The following is a 12,150-nucleotide window of genomic DNA, read 5'->3' as shown; positions in this document are numbered from 1 at the left end:
TCCTCTCACAGCACAGATTTAACTGGATTTTAACACTCCTGCTAGGCATGAAGCTTCACCTGGTTAAGATGATGCATTTTGTGCAATAAACACACACACTTAAAGCCCTAAATTGAAAAGAACAGAAAACTAGTTAATATTTCTTCTGAACTACAGACTTTTTCTAAACTCTGGAAAGGAGGAGATGAAGACTCTCTTCCTGCCCTATTCATGCACAGGAGATGATCTGCACCCCTACTGTTTAAAGTGTATGCTACCCATCATATGTGAAACACAAGCTGGGTTGGGGTTTCCTCCCAACCAAACTTGAGCTTTTGCATCTTGTAAAGAGGCCCTGGGGGGAAACTTAGGTACAGCTCTCAGTACATGTCCATTTCCTAGCATTACAAATAGAGGCTCCTAGGGCCCTGTCAGGTCAAGAAAATGATGGTGGGGAGGCTTAAGCCCCCTCTCCCCATGCATCATGGTTCCAATCTGAATCTGGTTTATGAGAACCTGGAATTAAGTTCCCAGCATGGAACTCCCAGCACACATCTAGTCATGAGCCTACGTGTCCGCCCACATGGACTTTGTCGTGGGTGAGTCAGCTCTGAGTAGTTGCTCTACATTTTCAGGCATAGCTGGGTGTTAGTAGATGTTGTTATGGTTCTTGCCAAGCTGACTTTCAGCCTAGGGTTGACTCCCTTGCTCTTTTGACCTTGATAGAGATCTGTAGAGAAACTTGTAACCTGATGGTCCTTTTAGACCCAGATGGAGTACTGATGTCCCGGTGGTCAGTCCTGTATGACTTGGCAGGTATTCACAGAACTGTTTTGGTGTGTTCCTGCTCATTCCTAGCTGTGAGGTCCCAACAGTTTTGGATGGATATGCTTTTCATCATTTTTTCATGACCTTCCCACTGAAGACAAAAACTTAGTCAAGAGACTAAACAGTGAATAGTGAGCGGGGTTGCTTCCATACTAACCATTTCATTTGAAATGGACCTAATTTAATTCCCCCCACCCCCGCTCCATTTTTAACATAGAATCATTGCCAGATGATATTGCTGCCAATTTATTGCATAAGTTGCATCCTGGTGTTTTCCTTGTTTTTCTTCTGATTTGTGATAATTTTAAAATCTAAAATGCAGTTACAGTACACCTGTCTGTCCAGTCTAGATTGTCAGAGAGACTGAAGTTTTGTAGGCTACTGTCTCTTTAAAATATTTTTTCTTAATTACTTACTTCCCATTCAACTGTGGAAGCTGCAGCATTCATGATCATAATCAGTAAATATCAGTTTAAGATATTTAACTCTCTATGATGTGGGAGCTTAATGATTGCTTTTCTTCTTTGCAGCCAAAGCAATTGCTCATTATCTTTAAATTTTATTTTTGTGATCATAATTGTACTGTTATGACAATAAAACAATCAGCAATCAATTCAGCTGCAAGTGAACTGAAAGTAACTGATTAGACTGTAAAAAAAGAAGAAAAATTCAAAAGGACAAGGGACATCTTTACTAAATGGGACTTCCACGTAAACATATAATAGGATGTTGCCCATGGAGTACATTCCAATCCAGTATTACTGCTGAATCTTCATAACAAATACAGTGCTATATTAAATGTTGTGCAGAACTACTGTTTAAAGTCCACCGGCAGGCTGATCTGTGGGGAAAGAATGTCTGAGTGTTGAACAAGTGTCCTGTTGGGGAGGTGTCCTACGATAACAAGAAGTTTAGGTTCTCTTAGGACCAAACTTACATCCCGGTTTTCAAGGAGATGGATCCAAGTTCCCCTGACCCAACCCAGGTTCCCTGCAGCCTCACAGCACCTACAAAAGGGCTCTCCGTTCCCAGCTGCTTTCATCTTGCTAAAACAGCAGTGGGGGGGGGAGCATTTTCACCATTTTTTGCTCCTCACTGTGGAGTATTCTGTGCTCATAGAGTGGCAAAAATTGTGAAATAACCCACCCACCCCAGTGCTGTTTTGGCATGGGAACACAGCTTGAAGGGGAGGGAGGAGCCCTTCATCCCCACACAGCAGTGTTCCAAGCCTGTTTGGACTCTTTTTTAAAAGTCAATCCCCACAGCTGCTGTGTGACTGCAGGGAACCCAAGTTGGGTTCCAGGAACCTGGATCCAGCTCTTAAACTACACAAAAGTGTAGTTTAGCCCTAACCTTAGCACTTACCACCATATTCCAGTATTTAATATGAGGAAAACAAACGCTGCCTACTTGGGGGAGTTGTGGTAAGGATTACTGAAATAATGTACCTGAAGTGCTTTGCACCCTTAAAATATGTTTAATTGGTGACTTTCCACATCAACTGTTAAAGAATCCCTAAAGATATACTATAGAATCCCAGTACAGGTCCCTGGGTATGGCCTGGGAGGCACGTTCCATTTCATCCAGGTGCTGTCTGGGCTTTGGGACTTCTCCCCTTGTGGCCTAAATATGCACCCAACAATACACTCAATACACCGCTAAAGCTATACATTCCTGATGAACAAATCTTTCAGAGAAACTTGTCCTCCATTACTGATCTACTCAATGATGAAGCCCCGATGAATTTCCAAAGAACCTCAGGGTTCCTCAGAACTCATTTTTGAAAACCACTGCCTAGCATTATACAGCCACACAAAAGTAGCTACATAAATTAAGCCTCATTGGTTAATCAAATTTTACCATTACAAAGTCTCTAAATTACATTCGTCATGTAATCTAGACAATTTATCCTATCAGTTTGAAATCTGGCACAGATAATCTACTTCATGAGCAGTGTAAACTGGTCAGTTTCAGAAAAGTCCAATGCAAAAATGGCTAAATTAGAACAGTTCTAAAATGCATCAATACTAAATCCCATAATATTCCTTTCTCCACATAACCACCACTTTTCCCTGTATATCACGCAGCTGCTTGTTGAGATCACATAGATATATGGTATTAAGTATCTACAGTATGGTCATATATTCCTCTGCTTTACACCTGACCCAAGTCTTGAATTCTTGGTACTTAGCGGATATCTTGCCCTGGCCTGCAGCTGGATGTTAACTGAGGCTAACTACAAACAAGTCTGATGATCTAAAGACCTAAAGAGGATAGAAGAGGCTTGGAGGCACCCTTGGATTAGTTACTGTGCAATATCTAGGTCTTGGCAATTGGCAGACATTTAGAACATATGAAAATGTGCCACATCACACCATTTGTTGATTTAGCTCTGTATTGTGTGCTCTGACTGGCAGAGGCCCTCAGGCAGAGGAAGTTTATTTTCTTCTGACACCCAGTGTGTATGTGTGTGTGTGGGGGGGAGGGGGTTATTACTTAAAACAAACACATAGAAACCCAAAGTCTCTTTAACTATTTTAAAGCAATACATTAACCATTAAACCACGAGACTGTGTGAAGGTTGATCAGTCTTTCCAATGATCATTCAGTACAGGTAGTCAGTTTTCTGACAGGAAAGAGAAGTTTTTCTTATTCTGGGTCTTGGTGAAAACCTTGTATCCCAGCCAATGATCACTCAATGTTGTCTTTTAACAACAAAAACAACAACAACAACAACAACAACAACAACAACAACAACAACATTCAATTTATATACCGCCCTTCAGGACAACTTAATGTCCACTCAGAGCGGTTTGAGAACTTTATTTGAAATCACTCTAGTTACTCTTAAACAAATTAAATAAGCCAGAATCACAATTAGAAAACACTAGCGTATGTAAATGAGATTAGAAATAAAGCATTCATATCATCCCTTCTACCTAGTCTATATTTAGAGATAAAATGAAATTTCTAAATGTTTTACGAAGACTTTTCAGAAAAGATAATAGTTGGACCACAGCCCAGATTTGCGAGACACAACTGAGTAAACCTCACACGACTTTCTTAAACCATCTAAGTTGTTTCTCTAAAAGTGTGGTTTAGTCATCTCTGACCATTCCAAAGAGTAATTGTTGCAAACTTTGTTCCAATTTTTAAAGGATTTATTCTGGACATAAAGTCATTGATTCATAAATTATCTTTTTCAAGGCTGAAGGGGCAGGTGTTCTGGAATGGTGAAAAAATATGTATGTTTGCAGATTTACACAAAAACCTAAGAGCAAACTCACAGGCTGACTATGTCAAAATATCCTAAACAGGGATTTAAAGTTAAAATCCGCAACATCCCCTTGCTACACGAGATTCCTTTAAGCAGAGGGGTAGGATTGGGCATGGGATCTTCTGCATGCAAAGCAGATACTCTTCTGCTGAGCCACAGCCATGCCTTTTACCTGGTCTGCCTAGTGCAAGAAAGTTATCATCCTTCTGGTAGATTCTGACTTGGCAGTTTTCACCCGTGTGCCCTCACAATCTCGATGGTACACTGTTTGTTATATACTGTATGTGGAGAGACGGTTGATTGGCTGTTTCTTGGTCCAGTTCCATGCAGATTAACTCCAATGTAACTTTGTTCCAATTTTAATTTTCTTCTATATTAACTACAGTATCCAATAGGATTTTTCATTCTGAGTCAGTGGTGTACCTTTATTCCATTTTCATTCTGCTCAAGATCTATGCAAGCTTAACTTTACATACAGTGAGGAGCCCTATTGGTTTCAGAAGAGCTTACTCCCAGCATGGGACATTAACCAAATGTATAAATCATTGCAAAAAAAGTGCCCTTTGTGGCCCATTTTCATCAATATATATATATTTTCTGAACAGCAAATGCGAGAAATTGAAACTTGGAATTAACAGCTAGTAAAACTTCCTTTCAAAAACCGAACTGCTTTTGGTTAGGTATTACATTGCACTACCTTGTATTTTTGTGTTTTACTGTTAACATTCCAAAGCTGATGTGGATCTATAATTTAGTGCTTTTAATTGGGCAAACATTACCAGTCCAGCCCATATTTCAGTAATAGCATTAACAAAAATGTTCAACATCTGTGTTTTTATAGGAATGTTTACGTATGTTAGAGAGCCAGTGGTGGGAGACCAGAAAAAGGATAATAAGTCAGGACTTTCGTCAAGTTTCATGCGCCAGTCAACATTTGCACAGTAGGTCCACAGAGAGGTGTTGAAAAGCAAGTTGTTAACCGGTGATAAGAATTCCACATTTGTAGTTTTGTTAAACAATGGCCACCTTTCTTTACAGTTTGTTTCATCAAGATGGCCATTTATTTGAATTTCATCAAAAATGGATAAAAATCTCAGTATCCCAAACAGCCAATTTAAAATGAGATCCACAGCTTGGCCCTTTCAGTGCTTCACCAGCAGTTGAGGGAACAGCGGACTATGCTACTTAAGCTAAAGCTGCACCCTACTTTTAGGAGCCTAGCTACTTATTTTGGTCAGGTGAAATTCTCTAATTTTTTAGGCCCCCAGACTACGCATGATTTCAGAGACCTGTGACTGGATGTCTCACTGTGTCATTTAAGTTCAAAAAGCGACTGGTAGGGGCACTTTGGACCCCTGCCATAATACTGTGATAGGGCAAGGGTTTACTTTCCCCTCTAGAATTATCAACCTCCTGGTGAGGCCTGGAGGTCCCTTGGAATTAGTTGATCTCCAGTCCACAGAGATAAGTTCTCCTGGAGGCAGCGTCAGAAAACAGACTCGGTGGCATCACACGTACTCACTGAGCTCTCTCCCCTATCCAAACTCAAATTCCTGTGGTACTATCAAGAAATCTCCTTGAATTTCTCATCCCAGAATTGGCAATCCTATTCTCCTCACACCATTTTGCTGAGGATTTATTTATATCCCACATTTCTCTCAAGTTGGCAACTCAAAGTAGCTTAGAACATCATTCCCCTCTCCTCCATTCTCTGACAACAATGACCCTGTGAGGTAGGCCAGGCTGAGAGTGTATGACATACTCAAGGTCACCCAGCAAGCTTCCATGGCAGAGGTGGGGATTCAAACTCGGGTCTCTCTGGATGCTAGTCCGACATACTATCCACTATGCCATGCTGAGAGGTAGGAATGAGGGGCTGGTTGTGGAGAAGGGGGATCAAGTGATATCACCCCTCTTCACTTTTCTACCAGCAGAATTTCTGTTGACTCAAAAGACTTAGTTAGTGCAAGAGGGATGTAGTAGTGATGTTGCTCGATTCCCACCTCTTCGCAGCAGCCCCCAGCACTCTGTGGCATTTTGCCCACACCAGCTTCCCCTGACTCTGTGAGGGTCAAACTGGATGTGCAGGTTTTTAAAGAGTTGGGACCAGCTCCCCAGACCCCACTGAGGTTCTCTGCGGCCGCACAGCAGCTGTGGGGAATGGCTTTTTTAAAAAAGGAGAGCCCAAATGGCCTCAGAATGCTACCATGGGGGGAGGAAGGGCTTCTACCCCTTAAGCTATTTTGCAAAATAGAGATGGGGGGGGATCTCCGTTTTTGCTGTTCCACGCAGAGTATTCTGTGCACATGGAATAGTAAAAACAGGGAAATACCCTCCCCCCAGGATATTTTGACATGGAGAAATGGCTTAGGGGGGAAGGCAGGAGCTCTTTTTTCCGCTGCGGTGGCATTCTGAGGCCGTTTGGGCTCTGCTTTATTTTTTTAATAGCCATTTCCCACAGCTGCTGTGTGGCTGCAGAGAACCCAAGCTGCGTCTGGGGAACCTGGACCCAACTCTTTACATACCTGCATATCTAGTTTGCCCCTGAGAGCAGCAGCTTTTTGGAGGGCTCAGGAGGCTGCTGGAGGGAGGAGGAGGGCAGAAATATCCATATCCATAATTGCAAGGGAAGCCCCAAAACATGGCCTGGTCCTTAGCAGCGTCAGTCATAGCAACTTCTGGCAGTATCACTCCTTCTTAGTACCACTGTTGCCGTTACAATTTCCTTCCGCTTCCAGCTGATGTCTGGCATTTTATTGTCCTCATTTTGAGATGATTTCCCACTGTTTTTGAATGCAGTAAATACTGTATGCAAATAAATAACCAATTCTCTAGAAGGAATGCAGTGGTTCTGATCCATGGATATGGCAGTGGGCAGCAAAAATGCTGCCTTATGCAACTGTCTCCAGTGGCTTTACACAGGTATTGAAAAGCATAGGGGACAAGATGGAACATCGAGGCACCCTGTAGGCAAGAGGCCAAGGGGGAGAGCAGCAGTTCCCCAACACCACACTCTGAAACCTACCTCAACGCAGGGCTGGAACCACTGCAGAATAGTGCCTCCCAGTCCCAATCCCAAAAGGCGGTCGAGAAGATACTGTGATTGATGGTATCAAAACACGCCAAGAGGTCCAGAAGAATTAACAGGGTCACACTGTCCTTGTCCATCTCCCAATGCAGGTTATCCTCCAGGTAGACCACAGCTGTTTCAGTCCCAAACCAGGCCTACCAACAGACTGGAGTGTAATATCCTTGTCATGGGGAGAACAAGGAGGTGGGCAGGAGCATTCTGTCATGTCATGCTACAGGTGGGCAAGGGGAGGAAGGCACTGCCATACTTCACCCCCCTCCCACTCCTTGCCATGGCACCTGAGGAGGCAAAAATGGCAAGCTCTCTTTTCCTGTTTCCCCACAGCAGGAGGTGGGAGGGGCAAGGTGGGAGAATGCTATCTTCCCTTCTTTATGTAGCATGGGGTGTGTGGGCAGGCCATGGTCTAGGCTCCAGGTTACCAGACAAATGTACCTCTAACTTTTGGCCTGGTGGTGGCAGCAAAGAGTAATACTAGTTGTGCTGGGGGTGGAGCTGGAAAGGTGAATTTTCCTGAGGTCTAGCAGCTTGAGGCTTGGACCAGTAGAGTAAATTCCAAATTCCTCATGGTTAAAAGAGATGTGTACATGCCTGTTCTATCACACCATGTATATTAATTCAATGAACTGGGTGGGGGGGGGGCTAGGATTTTTGAACAAGCCCTTCAGAAATCTTTCAGCACATCAAGTGAGGGCCAGCAAAAATAATACCTTGATCTATATTTACTTCACCACTTAACATAAGGCTCAATGTATTATTAGAAGTACACCAGCCTCCAAAGATACTGCTTAAGTTTAATTAGTCTGAAGATAATAATTTTTGGAAATATGGAGAACCTTAACCTTAATGTACAATACGCTCACAGAAACTGCCTTTGATTGTTATAACAATTGAAAGGATAATTATTTGTAAAAGAACCTGAACTTTTAGACCAAAAATATCCACCCTGAGCCTGCCAGTTCAGGGAGGGTAGAATAGAAATGGAAAATAAATAAAATAAATACTTCTTTCCTCTTTTACATGTTTAACACAAGTTAATTTGTTTTTGTTATATGTTTAAACCATTTTTTTAAAAAATTGGTAAAAATAAAAAACCTGTCAAAGTTGCAGAACTGAAGATGAGAGAGAACAAAAACATTTCCATGCTTGATGAGGTCTCTGAAATCCCTTCCTAACCTTCTTCCTCTATGAAATCCCCCAAACTCCAGCAATTAGAAGCTAAGGGCACTAAATTAGTCAGTGTTTGTCCCCAACAATCTGAGTCACGATGGATCACTTGCTTCGGCTTCTTCAGAGCCTATCATAGTTGCATTCCATATTCATTTATGATGTTGTTGTGACCTGTCCTGAGCCCACTTGCAGGGAGGGCAGGATATAAATCCATCAAAGAAAGAAATAGAAGTTTTTTAGAGTACATCTCCATGAAAATCCACTCCCAATCCATCATTTTAGACAAAACCAGAAGTAGTGGAAATGTAAGCATTGAAGAAGAGCCCTGCTGGTTCAGATCAGTGATCTGTCTGTCTAATCCAGCATCCTGTTTCACACAATGCTTCAAGTTTCAGGTGTGCTAAATGAATACAACCAAGAGCCTATGCAGATATGCACTAAAGCCTGCTTCAGGCGTTACTTTTCCATGTTCATATCTAAGAAGACGACACTCACAATACCGAAAAAAATTTGCAGCATGTTGCTGAGAGGCAATTGAACCCTGGCATCCTCTCAGTTTGAATGGTGAAATACATATCAACAAACTTAATGCTGATTTACCCTGGAGATAGATCAAGTTGGGTAGCCATGTTAGGCTGTCTGTAGCAGTAGAAAAGAGCCAGAGTTGAGTAGCACCTATAAGACTAACAAAATTTGTGGTAGGGTATGAGCTTTCATTAGTCACAGCTCACTTCTTCAAATACGGCTAGAATGTGAGTCCATCTGTCCTTACAGGTGCTATTGGACTCTTTTCTAGTAGTTTACCCATCAGTCTTTTCAAACCTCCTCATGCTCAAGATAGGCTGCCTGCCTTTAGAGGTTTTTTTTTAAGCATCACAGTACAGGCTCTTCAGAGTACATATGCAGACTGGTTGTTTGCGAGGGTGGTATTGCAACGAATAATGCTACTTTTGAGTCTTACTTACTCTATGTATTGGGCAATATTTTGTAGTACTAAAGGATTCTGGCTCAAGCTTTGCCTCTCTTGATATTTTCATCCCCAAATACATTTTCTTGCTCCATAACTTGTTCCATGAAAACCCGTCTTTAAGTAACTTTTGGTAGTGACTCCTGGAAGACCAACTGCCATAATAAGAGGCAAGACAGAAGCTGAGCCTCTGTTGCATGGCTAGCTGAAGTAAGCAAAGCTTACTAGAATGAGAGGGAAGCCTGTCCCAGGAGGAAGCAGCAAACATTAATAGCAGACTGTACAGGAGAGCAGTCATACTAGTAGATTCCTAGAAAGACATTATCAGAATTCCTTTGACTCAGAGGTATAATGAATAAAAATCATCTAGACGAGTGTCTTGGTCAAATCTACATATGTGGCAAGATTCCCAACCATTTTTTTCAAGAACCTCCTTGTGCCAAACCTCCCACTTTTCCCAGTCAATAAGGTGTATGTGATAACAAGCAAACTGCCTGTCATTATGACAGGTGAGGTATTGTGTGTGCTGAGAACATCTTCACTGCAAAAAAATCCTGGAGAACACACACACACACACAATGTAGGATCCAGTGCCAATAGTATATATCTGGTATTTCTCTACCTCTGTCTCCATTTAATAACATAGATGCACTACTGTATAATTTTATTTAGACGTATCTACAAATACAATACTATATTGTTGCCTTTTCCTCCCCTGCTGGGCCAATATTTGTATTGCTTATATTGGTGTAAGTTTGCCTGGTTTGGCTTTCAGACAAAGATTCCCTTTGCATGCCCCATCTAGGTCCAATCTAAATATCATATGAAAATAAATCACATGACTTGCCTAGTGGCATGGGCCCTCAAGGTGACCACAGTCTCCTGTCATTTTGTTGCCCATACAAGGGGGTCCTGACGGTGACTGCTTTCACATAGGGGCAATTCTTCCTCATTTTGCCCTCAATGTCACAACAAATGCAAAAGCACTTACAAGCCCACATGGGGTTTTCTATGTGCTTTCACCTCATGCATATCAACCCCATCACTGGTGGGATTTTGGCTAGTTTTTTAAAAAATTGTATATTGCTATATTATAGTAATATATCTACTACCAATTTTTTTAAAAGGCAAAAATCCCACTGGTAAGAGTGTGTGGGGGCGGGATATTGTTGGGACCAAGAGGAAATGTAGTGGAGATGGCACAGATGTGGGCTGGAAGGTCCAAAAATCTGACCTTTCCTGACCACACTCTCCCCAAACTCACTCTGAGTATCATTTTTAAGGAAGGTTTAGGAAACTGCAGAGCAGAGCTGGGGAAAACTTGGGAGACGGGTGATTTCGTGAGGATATAATGCAGAAGCTGCTTTTCCCACTAATGGCAGTTTGGGGAGGGGGAGGGGTGCAGAGCCAAGAGCTCTGTTGGAAGCAACCTATAAATAGGTGGGCAAGAAAATGTCAAGAGGATACAAATGTTTTACCATCGCTGAAAAGGGACAGTTCACTTGCAGGACAGGGGTTAGTGCAGGGTGCTTGACAGAGGTGCATGTGAGAAACAAATGCTTGGATTTGGATAGAATGAGCGGCAGAGTGTTTGGTGCTGTGAGGTGGGTGGAGGAGAAGCATCCCGGGGTCCAGGAGTTCTCTGGGGTTTTTGCTCTTCTCCAAAGACATTTGCGCTTCCAGTATGCTTTCCTTGTCAGTCTGTAAATAAAATGAATATTACAAAGAAACCCTCAGTGCTGCCTTATCCAAAGGAAACTAAATCCTATAGTGCCATCCCTGGATCTTTCCACTGGTCAGGGAAGTGGAGAGTGAGTAACAATATAATTCATGATGCAATAGTACTGTGTGTTCTTAAACAGCATCTTCCTATGTCAAACTAGGGTTTTGTTATTTTTTTGGTAGTTCCAAAGTGTATATTGTGGCAACCTGTAACAATATCCAGGAAATATTCAGTCATGCTAACTGTATTGGCTCTTACCTATTATATAGTAATTACTCAGTTAATGCTGTTTCAGTTCTTGTTGACCTTACCTTTAAATATATTCTCTCTTTCTCTGCATGCATGTACTATTCTTGCTCATGTACTATTGTATCTTAATGCAAGGGGCAGTTTTTAAAAATTACTATATCTTGTAAGAAATTAGGTATGGGGGGAATAATCTGCACCGTGCAACAATATTTACAATTTTTTACTTTTTTCAAAAGTAGTTTTTATCATTTGCAAATTCCAGAAACCAAAATATAACAACATTTTTGCATAGTAAGTTCCTTCATCTGCACTTTAGCCAAATACATTCTGCAGGGTTTCGGATCCAGAGCCCACTGGGAAATGAGCTCAGATTGATTTCTGTGGGAACAAAGCATGTGTTCAGTTTCTCCCATAAGGGAGATTCAGTACCTGACTGGTATGAACCCATATAGATCCAATTCTTTGTGTTGCTTTTAAAAGCCATGCCATGAGAGAGAGCGCTTAAGTGGCTTAAAGAGCAATGACTCACCCCTTCCCCTCTTGGTTCCCATGAAGTCAGAAGTCACTTCTGGTGCTAATATTGACAACTGAAAAGAGAAAAGGGACAGGGAACAAAGACCTCATGACTGCAACGGACTTTAGGTACACTGAGAAAATTCACACACAGATGCCTCTACTGCAGGCTTGCTTTGTCTTTTCTGATTCCCAAGAGAGCCGGGTATTTATTACGACAGGCCCCCAAGGTATCAGCTACGCAAGCCCTCCTCCATTCGAAGCTTTATTTTGATGCCTCCTGGGACAGCACCACTATGTTCAAGTAAACAGACCCGTCAGCAATTTTTCTGGAGACTGATTCTACAGATAAAGTT

General features: G+C 41.9%; 1 long non-coding RNA gene across 1 annotated transcript in view; it reads right to left on the bottom strand.

Moving 5' to 3' along the window:
* LOC129333227 (uncharacterized) overlaps window positions 1–11,870 on the bottom strand; it is a 34,962-nt gene extending 23,092 nt beyond the window's left edge. The window contains exons 1-2 of the long non-coding RNA XR_008597408.1: window positions 11,811–11,870; window positions 10,788–11,010 (exon numbers count right to left, since the gene is read on the bottom strand). This is a non-coding gene — a long non-coding RNA (uncharacterized LOC129333227). The remainder of the gene's footprint in view (window positions 1–10,787; window positions 11,011–11,810) is intronic.
* Between the last annotated feature and the right edge of the window lie 280 nt (window positions 11,871–12,150).

Source organism: Eublepharis macularius, chromosome 1 (assembly GCF_028583425.1).
Source record: "Eublepharis macularius isolate TG4126 chromosome 1, MPM_Emac_v1.0, whole genome shotgun sequence".
Lineage (NCBI taxonomy): Eukaryota > Metazoa > Chordata > Lepidosauria > Squamata > Eublepharidae > Eublepharis > Eublepharis macularius.
The sequence above is the reverse complement of the archived record's forward strand: the minus strand, read 5'-3'. Positions and strand labels throughout refer to the sequence as shown.